Below are 11,138 nucleotides of genomic sequence, written 5' to 3'. Positions count from 1 at the left end.
CTCGCTGAGCTGAAACCATAATGTAATGTAATGACTGTGTGAAACATGCTGAGGAAAAAAAACAAAACACTGCTGCATTCCTCTAGAAACAACAAAAAAAAAAAACCCAAAGGAGAACGTAAGAGGCGAGGAAGGGGGAGGGATGACGACATGACATAAATTCAAGTTGAGGAGACAGTAAAAGTGAGGGTGTCGGGTTGTGACAGCTCTCTCCTCAGTTTGACCCCGAGGTGAGAAGGTCACTCTTCCCCGCTCCTGTTGACCTCTGACCTCATAAAATCCAAATCAGCCTGTTACACGGATCGTAGACAGACCACACACACAAACGCATGCACGCACACACACACACGCATGCACACACACGCACTGTAAGGGAATCTCCACATGTCGTCACTGGTTTCTAAAACATCTGGAACGCTTGACTGAGTCTGGAAAAGTGTCGGTGTGTCCCAAATCCATGCAACATACAAATTAGTATGTGGGATTTAACTGTAAAAGTGACTAAATGATGTGAACTCTGAGGTTGGTTTTTTAATGGGTTGTTGATGGACACTATTCTGACACAAAGGAAATGGAGGGGCTGCTCACAGCTGGAAAAAAACATCTAATTAATGGTGAATTGTGTTGAGCAGGTCTGGAAAGAGCTTGGAAAACAAAAAATAAGTATTAAATTCTAATTAAGAAAAACCTAATTGGCAGTGAGATCCAAAAATTACACTTTAATTGATTGATTCATCAATTCCCCCTAGGGAAGTATCTATCTATCTATCTAAAATGCTTAATTGTGCTGATTTGTTTGCATACTAATGACTGTATACTAAGACAGTCTGTGTGTAGTAAAGACTGTACAGATTCAGCATGTATTATGGAAAGAAAACGCTTTGTTTAAAAATTATTCGCTTTTTTCTTTTACAGTTTTTATGTTGCATGAATTTCACATTCTTTGAACTCTTATTTAATGAATTTTAATTTTAGAATAGATTTTGATTGAAAAATTTTAGCGACATCATGATTACTGTCATTTTGTAGTAATTTATGTCATTTTTTTTTACTCGTACGTTTCTTTTATTCATGTTAAACTGTTGAAAATGTGTTTTTGTTGACCTTGGTGGTGAGCTGCAGCATATAATGCAGAGACGAATAAAGTTGTTTTAAATGCAACTGAATTGAACATCCCTCGTTATATTCTCATTCAAGCTCTTCATTGATGAAAAGGTAGTAGTAGAAATATTGCTACTTGCTACACCACAGACCAAATGTTCCCGCAGAATTAATTTGATTTTCAACTCATCTCATCTAAACTTTGCTGCTGTTGTGAAGGAAACGTGATCATTTTTGTCGGCATCTGGACCGGATCATCTCATTAGAGGGCTTAGATTCGACTCGTGTTGCTGAGGGATATCAGCCAAAATCCTGCTTACTGGATGAAACTGTGTTTGTTGCCTGGCAACATTAGCTGATTGAAGAGTCCATCAGGAAGCTTAACTGCTTTCAGAATCGAGGATGAGTCACTGAGTATTCATCTACTCGCATTTCTGTGAAAGCAACACTCGGGTCTGAACTGAACCAATAGTCAGCTTCATGCAATCGAAGAAAAGTCCTCGACGAAAAAAAAGAAACTCGACAGAATATTGTCTGTCTGATTATGTTTATACTGTGGTAGAGGATTGGTGGACTGTAATGAATGTACAAGATAAGTATTATTTTCATTGTCCTGCACAAATTAAGGGTGTGTCTTTTGTATTTTTTCAAAAGATTGTTTCTATGATGAATTGTGAGAGTTCAAACATAATTTTTAAACACAGAAAGTCCTCTCAGCAGCTTAGTACAGGGCCTCTGCATGGTTCACTAAGCTAAATGTAAAACCTCCTAAAGACTTTTTTAGTACCATATATTTGCCCGTTAACAGCTTATATGTGGAATTGAATCACATACTTCCTACTAACCCTAAATCTAAACCTTTAATAGTAATACATGGATAGATGTCAGTGGTATGTAACAACTAAGTGTATTATCAGAAGTGGACATAAAGCTCAGTCAATTAGCTCTGGAGACCTTGTCTTCCAGCCCTCACAGCTGTCAGCTGACTCAGTCAAACTCTCACTGCTTCATTAGGCTCAATGGAAAGTTGAAGTTCTTACAGGACCCACAACACTGTTTGATAACTGTGAATGCACCCTCAATGTTTGTGAGCATCATGTTATATGTATTCACTACAGTCATCACTGCCTCATTCGATATCTGAGAGAATGCAACCAGTAAGAGTTTGATCACAGTGTGGAGGGAGACTTTTTATTTACTTACTAACCTATAAAAAGTTCAGTAATGAGGCCAATTAACAGAATATAAACTGGAGGACTTCCACTCTGCAGGGCCTTGCTCAAGGCTTCCAGGGCTTGTGCTGTGATGCAGAACACTTTCTGAGTTAAGCAGCATGTTTGCACCTAAAGTTCAACATACGACCATCTACTTTTACACTAAGCTGGTGCTCTCCACCAGTCGGGGTCAGGTGTAGGTGCACCAAAACATAAATAGGATTTCTTCCAATGATTGAAAGTATGTATTAAAGGTTTATGATGTACATCAATCAAATAAAACCCGAACATGCTGCACATGTTATGCTACAGCCTCTTACAGTACAGTATGCAATTTGGCTGAATTGCACATCAAAAGCTTTAATAAATAAACAAGCAGGGCACTTCCAGTATTATTTATGCTGTTTCTCTCTCTGCTGTTTGTGTCAGTTTTTCCCCTCTGTATTTGATAAAGAATGAGTCCTCAAATTCTTTCAATATACTGTAATGGCAGGGAATAAAAACTGCATGTGGGGCTATCAAAACACATCAAAACTGTTCTAAAGAACTCTGAATTGTTATGAAACTGTTTTGTTACGCATTCGCAAAAACACCACCAATAAATTCAATGGATATATATGAACAGCAATGTGCAAAAGTTTTATACACTTTCGAATTGGTTTCACTTTTTTCTCTTTCACTGCACTTCATATGAGGTTATTAGAGAAATAAAAACATGACGTTATTTTTAAAGGCATCCCCACTTTGTTTTAGTGCCTAAAATATCTGCACAGTACAGTTTGTGCTGGTAACAGTCCTCAAAATATTCAGTAAGATAATGGATGTCACGGCCTTGCTGTTATGAAAGTGATCTATGGAACTGCTTCGTATTGTAACAGATGCTATGAGGCTGATGGCGGCAAGAGAACAGGCAGTGTGTGTGTTTTCATGGGACAAATAAAGGCAGGAGGGGGTAGAAGGACATAGAGAGGCTGTATAATGTTGTGAGTTACGTCTTTGAACTTTATCGAACCCCGTGGCCCTGGTCAGCGTTTTCACTCTTAGTGCCGCCCCCTTGACCTCTGACCCTTCACCCACTGACCTAAACCAATGAGCCATTTCTTAAACCACGCCTCCTTTATGAGCGTGACTGACCCTGACCTCGAGATGAACCCAACATTGCTCAAAACACACACACACACACACACACACACACACACACACACACACTACAATTAAGACAGCAGTTAATAGCCTCTCTCACACTGTCAATAGGAAACACACCAAGCGACTGCTCTTTCATTAGCATTGATCGCAGCCGTGGGACATGTTAAAGAAACACAGTCAGTGGTTTTCCATGAAGCTCTCCTGAGATCTCTTGTAATGGAATGGGGCAAACAACATCTGCCTGATGGCTGTTTAAGAACAATACCAAAATGTCTGACCCGACTGCGGCATAGTAATTTGGTGACTTGATGTCGTTTTCCAATTATTAACATATTAAGAAACCATTCAGATGCTTTTCCAGATGTTTTGGGAAATGCTTTAAACTGGTAATCCAACCCAAGTGAACAGAAAACATGACATTTAATGATCAAATGGAGCAAACACTGTCTGTTTGATAGGTGATTGAAGGCAAGACCAAACCTCATGGACCTGGAGTACAGAGCAACACCTCAGGGACTTGGTGTTGTTTTCTCTCTATGAAGTAGTAGTAACCATTTTCACGTTTTTCTGATGGGTGGAAAAGTGGAAAAGGCTTTAAACTATTACTTTGTCTGATGTTTATATCGGGACACACCCGAACATTATTTTAACCCCGCAGTAAAATAATTGGTGATTTGGTTTTGTTTTGTAATCGTTAACATCTTTGAGAACTATGTGCACACTTTCCTGATGAGATAAAAAAAAAAAAAGTGGAAAATACTTTAAACCTTGAATTCAAATCTCCCTCTTCCCTCAAGACAAACAAATGACAAACAAGTAACTGGAAGTAAAACCAACAAAAATGATCTCTTGTCGTAAAATGGACCAAAAAATCTGGATCTGATAGCTGTTAATAATCTCAAAGCATACCGACCCTGATGTTAACCCTCGAACATAATACTTTAGTGGCTTGGTGTTGTTTTCCCGTTATTAGGATAATTCAGTAACCATTTACACGTCTTTTTGGCAGATATAAAAGTTAAAAGAAAAATCCCCCAAAAAACATAAAACAAACAAATAAGCAAACCCACAAAAATGACATCCTGTAATAAAATGGACTGAATGTCTATCTAATGGCTGTTAAAGGAACATACTAAAGTGTAACAAGACTGGTGTTAATCCTGCACTGTAATACTTTGGTGGCTTGGTGTTTTTTTCCTCCAATTTTTCACCCACAAGACTCCAATAGTGTGCAGAACTTTTACAGACTCCTGGTAAAAGTTGCATAATGATCACGTTATATAAGATATACATAAATATATTTACTGTACAGTCTTTTCATTAGTTGTGGCTTTAAAAACTTTAGAGCAGGAATATTAAATTTTAAATTAGAGCAGTTTACATGATGATCAAGCAAATATAATAAAGGCTATTTTATGCAAAACCTTGACACAAAAAAAAGAAAATGCTCTCAGTAACACTTGGATATAATACAGTATTTTTGTGAACCAGTGGTTCCCAGCCTTGGGGTCAGGACCCTGCCAAGAGGTTTCAAGACAAATTTGAGTGGTCTCAAGACGATCAGCAGGAGAGGAAAGCAGAAAAACTTATGGTTATTGTTTTAGACTTCCCTCTAATCTTTCCTTCCTCTTCTTTTTTTTTTTTGACTGAACTTGTCAGCAATGATGAAAGGTTGAAAGTATCTATTCCATTTCACTCTTTTTAATCTGTTGTAAATGTGACTTTTTATATGATCTTCTTATATTGTCCTGTGTTTCTTTTATGTGTAATGTAAAGCACTTTGAATTGTGCCTTGTTGAAAGGTGCAGTATAAATAAACTTGCCTTCACAGGGCAAAAAAAGACACTGTATTACACAGTGTTTTACCATGTTTGACCACACTACATCCGGAAAAGGTCATGCCTTCCCTTTGGTAATGACACCACAGCTATGAACACAGCTCTCACATATACTCAGTTATAAACTGATATATTTTGGCAAGTTATTTAGGCAGACCAACCCCAAAAGGGGGCTGGTGTTCAAGGATGTAAGGGATGCATTTGAATGTCTTTCCGGCCAGTAGAAAACACTTTAAACTGTTAAACCAAGCCCCTATCTTCCCCCAACAACACACAAGTAAACAGAAAATAAACAAAACTGACCTCTGTTAGGTCTAATCCAACTCTCCTTCAGATCTTTCACTTTACTTGGCATGAAACCACCAGCAGCAAAAAGGGAATTAAACACCAGTTTATGTCTGCTCACAAAAAACCTCCTTTTAGCAAGCATAAAAACAAACTTGCCATGAAATAACTTTCTGTCAACAGAAATTGTTTGTAACCTTCCTCTTTTTAAAAGAAAACCTTAAGCTTACATTGCTTCACATACACAGTTGCATATACTCTGCAGCACATGCACACATGGAAAAAAAAAAAATTAAATCACTTACAGACCGGACATGGCAGCTCTGCAACTGCAACCCTTCCTCCCTGGCTCTCTTTCTCTCTGTCATTTTCTTCGTCTGTCTCTCTCTCACCTCCTCCTCCTCTTCCTCCTACACTTTCCTCTGTGTGTCTCCTCAGCTTCACTCAAGCCCTCAAGTCTTCTTTACCCTCTCCCTCTTTGCTGATTGGCCAGCAGTGAAGTGTGTGATTTACTGGCTCCTTCACCTAACAGATGTTTAGGTGAACTTCCACTACACACACATACACACACACACACACACACACACACACACACACACACACACACACACACACACACAGAGTTGATGTCTGGTAACCGCCAAGGGTTTAAAAGGGTGATGACACACACACACACACACACACACACACACACACACACACACACACAAATCCATGCTAGTGTGTATATGAGGTGTGTACATGCACTTTGGTCAAAGGTTAGGTAAGCCTCAGGATTGACAAGGCAATAGGATGTGTTAGGGTCATGACCTCACATTCACAAACACATGCACGTACTCACAAACGTACACGTTACTGTGAAATGCAGTTACACACAGAGAGCCACACGAGCCAGTTTAGAATTACAGAAAGGAAAACAAAATGACGCTGACATAATGTCTGTAAACTGAGTGTTTGGAATTGGAGGAACAATGTCTGTTTTCATGTAGCACCCTGAGGAGCTGAGCCCAGTAGAAAACTCTCATGCTGCACTAATTTAACCCTTTTGGCCACAAGGGGGCAGAGGAACTTCACACCAAGCAGACAGAAGCACACCTATAATGTAACATTGCCATTATCAAATTGGTCAGAGCTAAGATGTTAGCTCCTATGTTAACACCTATTTACACACTCAGCAGTGGAGATATTCTGATACCATTTTTTCCCTCCCGATACCTGAACTTGTGTATCAGCCAATACCGAGTAGCAATCCGATACCACTGTGTTAAAAAAAAAAAAAACAAGTATGCGACTGCTATCATTGTAGTATCGTATCGCTTGGGTTAAACCCTTTATAGAACACAAATAAATAGATGAATACCATAGTCTTCACTTGTTGCCAGTGGCTGCACAGGACAACTTCCTGTGTTGGCTACTATTTTAGAGCAGCGAAGAAGACTCTACACAGCAGCACAGACACACAAGCATTCAGAGTCATATTTCTGGTCTCCTTTTCTCTCTAGTTTGGTCTCCACCAGCTCCTGACTAAAACGTCTTTCTCCTTAGCTGCTAAATGATCTGCTTTCTTCACAAGCTAATCGCTAATTCTGTATCATTCCATTCCCGATCACTACTATTGGGGCTGGGACTGAGACTGAACCGTAAAGTAAAACCAAAACAATGAGCTTAAAGAAGCTAAAAGGCTCTTTAGAGCTGGTGACAATTTTCCGCGGAAAAACTTCAATCAACCTCTTTCAGATTACAAGCAGTCATTGAATTTCTTTTACAGTAAATGTAAACAAAATACTGATTAAAGAAGTTTTAAGGAGGAATGTGGTCACTCCTTGATTATTGTGTTCTCAACTACTTTACAGATGGTCGCAAAACATGTTGTGCTAAATGGGTGAATTTGTGTATAAAAACTGTATAAAACTTCAGGCAATAATGTGTAGATGAACAGGTTAAATGTGCAGTTTGGATTTAAAGTCTATATCGGTTACATGGCTTGACACTAGAGCTGCAGTGACTAATCATCAAACATTTGCTTGTTTTAGCTTCTGCTGCTTTTCTTTGTCATTTATGATAATTTGTGAAATATCTTTGAGTTTTTGGATTGATAAACAGACATGGTTTTGACATTTCATAGACAAAACAAATAATCGATTACATGAAAAATAATCAGCAGATTAACTGATCATCAAATCAAGTTTGGTCTTTTGAGCATTCTTAGTGTACATGGGTTATTCAAAAATTCAAAACAAGGGTTATCTGAAAAATAAAAAACACTTGACATTTTTTTTCCCCCGTACGACATCATGCAGCGGCCTTTATTAAAAGGTAACCTGTTGTGTCGACCAGTCATGAGCGCCTCGTTAGTATCTCTTTCTACCAGCAGACCCAACAAGGATGCTCATGTTCATGCACGAGCGTCGGGATGACCAACAAGCCTTCTAGAATAACACAATGAAGTGTTTTCTTATCTGCACGTTACACTAAGTGGTTGGAAGTAAAAACAAGGTCAAGGCTAAGTGTGTGTGTGTGTGTGTGTGTGTGCGCGTGTGGTGTGTGAGTTGCTAAATTCAATTAGCAAAAAATGATGTTAAGACATGGAGAAAAAAAAGTACCCCCTCTAATATATACGGTGGACTATACCCTCACTCAGTATTTATTTTCTCTGCTGTAACTTTAAACGTGAGGGGGAAAGATGCCAGATGTTTTTATCCTGAAATGGAAAAGAGTTTGTTGAGTTACCAGGTTTCCTTCAGACAGCAGTGAGATGGGATATTGATGGGGCTGTTAACAGCTGGCTGCAGTTCAACTGACTGACAGAGCAAACACACACACACCAACACACCAACACACCAACACACACAGAAACCTGGAACTGGTTAACCTCTGTCTCTGTCACTGATTTCTTCCCGCTCTTTCTTTCACTGTATGTTTCAAACTTTCTCTGTTTTCCTTTCTCTCCTTTCACTCCATCACTTTTCTTTCTTTCTTGCTTTACATCTCAATTCCCTTCCCCTTTCCTCCCTTTCCTTTATTTTCTTGCCTGCTTCCATTCTTTTCTTACTCCTTACATCCGCTTCTTTATTTGCCTCCACCTCCTCCTTTTTTTTTTTTTTTATCTTTCTTCCTTCTTTTCATTCTTTTTTCTCCTTATTCTGTAGCATTTCTATTTCTCAGTTTCCATCTTCTAATGGTGGAAAGCCACTAAGTTCAAACACTCAAGTATTGTACTCAAACACATTTGAGGTACTTTAGTTGAGTATTTCCATTTTATACTGCTTTATACTTTTACTCCTTTTACATTTCATATAGGGAAATGTTGTACTTATTAATCCACCGGAGTCATTCATTATGTAAAATGTTAAATTAAAATGAATTATAAGATTATACAATACAATACAATATCAAAGATTAATGTGACTTGTGACCCCTTACAAAAAGCAGTGTGTGGTTTCAGATGATTATGATTTGTAAGAAGTTCCAACCAAGACGGATTTGCTCTCTAAACATCTCAAATGATCTCATTCAATTAACTTCTCAAGGCCTGAAGACGTAAATTATTCATTATTTCACAAAAGAAAAAGCATTAAATATAGAAAAGTCCAAATAATGAAGACACATCTGTGTATCAGGGTTCATGGTATGATTAATGTGGTAGTAAAGAAGACAAAGAAAGCTCTAAAATCTATCATGTGCCCCGTAGTTTGGACTAAACCATCTGACTGCATATAAATTAGTTCTGTATATAGGCTCCACCTCTACCAGCTACACCTGCAAAATGTTGCTAACACATTGATGCATCAGTATTGATAATCTGACGATGTAATATTTGATAATATATCAGTACTACTGCAGAATGAGTCATTTTCATTTTGACACTACATTTAACAAATTATACTTCTGTACTTCTACTAAAGTTTGATTCTGAACGCTGGAGTATTTTTACTTTCATGTAGTGGTACTTTTGTTTAAATTAAGGAACTAAGTACTTCTTCCACCACTGCTCTGCATTTCCTTCCTTTCTTTATTTCATAGCTTCGACTCTTTGCTCCTATTTTCCTTTCTGCTCACTTTAATGCACTATGTTGTTGACCTTTTCCTTTCTTTCTTTCTTTCTTTCTTACTTTCTTATTAATATTATGAGAACAACCTACCTTTAAGTTTCAATTTCTGCCACTAAACAAAACACATATCACTTATGGCTTCAGAGTAGCTGATGAATCAGTGAGTGAGATGACAGTGTTGACAGGAAGTCACACATGCTCTACCTCTCTCTACCTCTCTTTCTCTCCATCTGTCACATGCACATGCAACAGTCTGAAAACGATCTGGTATCAGCTTGACCATGTACAGTTTGTGTGTGTTCACATATGCTTCAATTATGCATTATCATCAAGTCTGTTGGTTATATCTAACATATTTGTTTCTACTTTCTACATATATTTACGATTAATAGCAGAGAAAAAACGCTCTTTCTGCTCTTCTCAAGTGATTGTCAAGTTGTCACATATTTTCTTTCTCACATATTTTAAAGGTTCGTGTCCATCAGACACTGACAACAATAGAACAAGTTCAAACAGGAGCGAGAGGAAATTGCAGCCACACTTTCACACACTCTCACATCCCCAGTGTTTCTCAGCCGGGCTGTCTGTCAATCAGCCTGAATGACTTTTTATCCCCCTTTCATGACCACACACATCCTGTCTCTTTCAGTCATTCTGTCTTTCGGTTTTAGGTCTTCCTCACACGCACACACACGCACGCACACATGCACACACACATGCACGCAAGCACGCACATACACACACACACACAAACCTCTCTTGGCAAAGGCGCAGCAGCACAGTCTTTTCTCCAGTGAGGGAATTTTCCCTCACTTTTATCTCTGTTTTTGGTCTCCACCAACTCCTAATGCTCCACTATGTTCACCAGCTAGTTTCTAACTGTGTCTGTGTGTAGTTTAGGTCTTTTTTTGTGCTATTTAATTGTGACAGTTTTGTTTATGTTTTCACTGTAAGCCTTTATTTTCATATGTAGATTCATTTCATTGAATCTCTGATCTTTACATTGTGCCTTATCTTGTTTTATTGATACTGTGACATTTTGAATTGTTTGTTTTTATTGTTATTGTCTTTGTGTAGACTCTGGGAAGGCTGGTGATCCAAATAGAGAATGGGGAATAAAAAATATATGCAGAGAGCACTTGTGTTTTTTAGCTGAAATCAGCTGCCTGCTGCAGCCGGAAAACAAAGTTAACAAGAGCAGTGAGACTGAAGCAAACTGTAAAGCTTTGGGTCATAAAACTAAAACAATGATACTATAAAACTCTCGAGAGCTGAGTGGACTGAACGACGAATATCTGTGGGTTTGTCACTGCAAGTGACCTCTTGCACATAGAAGTAGTCATGTGATCTATTGTTAATATAAAAATGCTCATTATAGTGACTTTAAATGATGGTTTAAAAAAGTACAGTGCTTTGTCTGACCTCTGCACCAGCAAGGGCCCACTTTAGAGCAGTGTACCAAGGGTACTCATATACCAAGAGGTACTTCTGCAGTTTGTGTT

This window comes from Seriola dumerili, unplaced genomic scaffold, assembly GCF_002260705.1.
Source record: "Seriola dumerili isolate Sdu_G_001 unplaced genomic scaffold, Sdu_1.0 BDQW01000025.1, whole genome shotgun sequence".
NCBI lineage: Eukaryota > Metazoa > Chordata > Actinopteri > Carangiformes > Carangidae > Seriola > Seriola dumerili.
This window is presented reverse-complemented; position numbering follows the sequence as displayed.